This window comes from Oryctolagus cuniculus, unplaced genomic scaffold (assembly GCF_964237555.1).
Source record: "Oryctolagus cuniculus unplaced genomic scaffold, mOryCun1.1 SCAFFOLD_45, whole genome shotgun sequence".
Classification (NCBI taxonomy): domain Eukaryota; kingdom Metazoa; phylum Chordata; class Mammalia; order Lagomorpha; family Leporidae; genus Oryctolagus; species Oryctolagus cuniculus.
In genome coordinates this window covers 1,053,100-1,057,206 of record NW_027208356.1, presented here as the reverse complement: position 1 = coordinate 1,057,206, position 4,107 = coordinate 1,053,100, and the positions used below count along the sequence as shown (strand labels likewise).

Sequence of the window (4,107 nt, the reverse complement as noted above, 5' to 3'; positions counted from 1 at the left end):
GAGATTATATTTCTTGGTATTAATTTGCATCTTAAGGCTTATTGCCTAGTTTATTTCAATATTTCAATCTAATATTCCTAATAATATCTTGTACTTAGTGGTTCACTGTGTGCCAGACAATATTCTTTTGATTTTTAAAAAGATTTATTTATTTATTTATTTGGAAGTCAGAGTTACACAGATAGTGAACAAGAGGAAGAGAGAGAGAGAGAGAGGTCCTCCATCTGCTGGTTCACTCCCCAGATGGCCTAAAAGGTCAGAGATATGCCAATCTGAAACCAGGAGCCAGGACCTCTTCAGGGTCTCCCATGCAGATTCAGGGGCCCAAGGACTTGGGCCAACTTCCTACTGCTCTCCCAGGCTATAGCAGACAGCTGAATGGAAAGTGGAGCAGCCTGGACTTGAACCGGCCTCCATATGGGATGCCCCCACTGCATGCAGTGGCTTTACTAGCTACACCACAGCACTGGCCTCAAGACAATGCTCTAAAATGATGCATTAATTATTCCCAAATATTGAAAAGTGGCATGGTACACATTTGAATGTGTTGTTTTGTACTAGTTGTAGAAACAGTTTAAAATATATTTATATTTAAAAATGTAAGCTTTGATCTAAAGGTTTACTTTCCCTTAAGGTGCCTGTTTGGAAACTGAGAGATCATTGAAGTCTCAAGACAGAGTACAACTGATCTTATCCAAGCCTCCTTTATCACATGAGGATGCTAAATGCCAAGCCCAGAGAAGTAAAGTGAATTGTTCAAGGTCACATAGGTAAGTTGTGGCAGGGATAATTCTGTATTAGCATTAGGTATCCTGATACATAGGCCACTGTTCTGTCAATTTTGTACTCCTTCTGGAGTTAAAGATTCTAAGTTGTGGAAAATTGAATTTGGAAATTTAGTGGTTGCTATGTTGTTATGGTGAGAAATTTCTGTGTATAGCTATGAGTTGCTTAAATTTTATTCAATATATTTTTCTAGTATGTTTGCTATTTATTTGAAATGTATAACAAGTAGCTTCATCTATTTGCCAAAAGAATTTTTAAAGATTTATTTATATTATTTGAAAGTCAGAATTACACAGAGAGAGAAGGACAGGCAGAGAGAGTGGTCTTCCATTCACTGGTTCACTCCACAGTTGGCCTCCATGGCTGGAGCTGTGCTGACTGGAAGGCAGGAGCCAGGAGCCTCTTCCTGGTCTCCTATGCAGGTGCAGGGGCCCAAGGACTTGCACCATTTTATAGTGTTTCCCAGGCCATAGCAGAGAGCTGGATAGGAAGTGGAGCAGCCAGGTCTTGAACTGATGCCCCTATGGAATACCAGCACTGCAGGTGGCAGCCTCACCCACTATGCCACAGTGCCAGCCCTTGCCAAAAGAATTTATAGAAGCTATTCCATATATACACTTAACAATTATTTAGTTACTTGACATGAACTATCCCTGCATATTTGAAAATTTTGAATGGTATCACTTGGGTTTTAAGAATGTTATATTTTAGGTCTCTTAATATTTTTAGTGATGATGTTTTAAAGGCCCTTTCTGTTTTATGAAAAATGATAAGGATTTTGTTTTACAATGGCCATAGTATTACTACTTAAAGCAATAGATTAAATAAAACTTTTAAACAAAGTCATTTAATACTGAATTCTAACACACTGGTATATTTTAAAGTGAGAAGCCGGATTTCTTTCAGATATTCTAAAGAAGAATGATAATCAAAATTGAAGACATCTACAGTTTTTAATCACTTGTTTTAAGTATTGGTCATAATGGTCCAATTTTGAGTTTAATTTTAATTAGCTTTTAAATGATTCAATATGTTTTATAGAAAAAATTCGGAGAACATAATTATATACTCAACCTCCCTCCCTTCTTTTTCCTTCTTTGTCATTTTTTTTAGCTTATGAAATGACATTTTCAGTTTACATTACATTAAAAAGGGTTCTTGAATCAAGGGACAAGTTTAACAGGCAAAAAGCAAAAAGATCGTAATTTAGAGGGAATATAGACAATGGCTCTAAACAATATTTGAATATCACATCTAAACAATATTTGAATAAATTGATAAATATTTTAATTTCTCCTACTAAAATGCTCAAAGTCTTTAATTATTTATCAAATATTAGTGCAAAATTATGGATTTAAATGATCCCAAAAAGTGATGAATTTTTGTGTAATAAAGTCCAATTTTTGTCAAGGCTTTTTGACAGTCTCACAGAAAACTTATGTTTGTGAATGGGAAGAATAATACCAAAATATCCATACTACCAAAAGCAATTTGCAAATTCAATGTAATCCCAATCAACATACCAACGATGTTCTCAGAGCTAGAAAAAATGATGCTAAAATTCACATAGAAACATGAGAGATGCTTAACATCTAAAGTAATATTATAAAGCAAAAAAAAGCTGGAGACATCACACCATATTTTAAGACATATTACAGGGGTCAGCACTATGACAAAGCAGGTAAAGTCACCGTCTGCAGTGCCGGCATCTCATATGGGTGCCAGTATGTTTCCCAGCTGCTCCACTTCTTATACCCCTCTCTGGTATAGCCTGAGAAAAAAGTAGAAAATGGCCAAAGTCTTTGGGCCCCTGCACCTGCATAGAGACCTGGAAGAAGCTCCTGACACTTGGATTCAGATCAACAGAGCTCCGGCCATTGTGACCATTTGGGGAGTAAACCAGTGGATGGAAGACCTCTCTCTCTCTCTGCCTCTACCTCTCTGTAACTCTGCCTTTCAAATAAATATACTGCAAAAAAAAAAGAAGAAGTGTTAGCACTGATATAATAACAGACACATAGTTCAATGGAAAAGACTTGGTAGCATAGAAATAAACCCAAATTTCTACCAGCAACTCATATTTAACAAAGGAACTAAAATGAACTGGAGAAAGAAGAATCTCTTTCACAAGTGGTGCAGAGGAACTTGATTATCCATATGTAGAAGCCTGAAAAGAGACTCCAACATCTCTTACACTATGTGAAAGTGAACTCACAGTGAATTAAAATGTAATCATAAGACCCAAACCCAAGTACACATAGGGAAACTCTAAATATTGTCAACACACAATAGCTTTTGGGTAAGATTCCAATAGCAATAGTCACAAAAATAAAAACAGAGACATTTGAGTATATCCAACTAAGATACTTCTTCACAACAAAGTAAACATCAGAGTGTAGATACAATGAACAGATGGCAGGAAAAATTAAAACTCTGAATGTTTACAGATTTCCAGAACATTTACCTGAATTGGAAAAACTCCAAAAAATACAGTGAAGAAACAGGCAAGGATCTGAATAGACATTTCTCAGAAGAAATGTACATGGTCAAAACATGTGAATATGCCCGATGTCACTAGCCATTATGTAAATATAAATCAGAACACCATATCAGTCTCCAACACCTGTGGGAGAATACAACACTCAGGTGTTTGTGTGTGCAGCAAGTGGGTTTAGAGGACCCTGTTCACCTCTGGAGAGCAGAGCCTACAGGGAGGTAAAGAAACCTTACTGCGCAGGGGCATGCTAATCTTCTCTGTATCATTCCAATTTTAGTATATGTGCTGCCGAAGCGAGCACATGTGCTGCCGAAGCGAGAAAGAGATGAAAAGAATTTATCTCAGCTAGCCACTAATATTCAAGAAACAAGGTCTTCAGGAAAGCCAACTCAACTGACATTTTCATGTCATTGTTAAATAAAGGAAAAATTATCTAGGTTCAGCAATACGTAGTTTATAAGAGAAAGACTACAGAGTAATTTCCTTGGCATAGAAATAACTTTGTGTTTTTTTTTTTTTTGTTTTTTTTTTTTTTTTTTTTTTTTTTTTATCCATGAGGGCTTGCTATCACCACCACACACCCACATCCCATATACAAATGCCTGGCTTGAGTGGTAGCTTCTCTGCTTTGAGGCAAGTTTCTGCTAGTGTGCACCCTGGGAGGAGACGGAGGATGGCAGAAGTGCTTGGGTCCCTGCACCCAAATGGGACATCCAGAATGAATTCCCAGTTCCTGGTTTTGGCTTGGTCAAGCTTTGGCTATTGCAAGTGTCTGGGGAGTGAAGCAGTGGTTCCCTCTTCCTGTCACTCTGCCTTTCAAATCA

The 4,107-nt window shown here is 37.2% G+C and overlaps 1 pseudogene; it reads right to left on the bottom strand.

Annotated features, from left to right (window-relative positions):
- Positions 1 to 3,516: 3,516 nt before the first annotated feature.
- Positions 3,517 to 3,584, bottom strand: LOC138848333 (U6 spliceosomal RNA; annotated as a pseudogene).
- Positions 3,585 to 4,107: the final 523 nt, after the last annotated feature.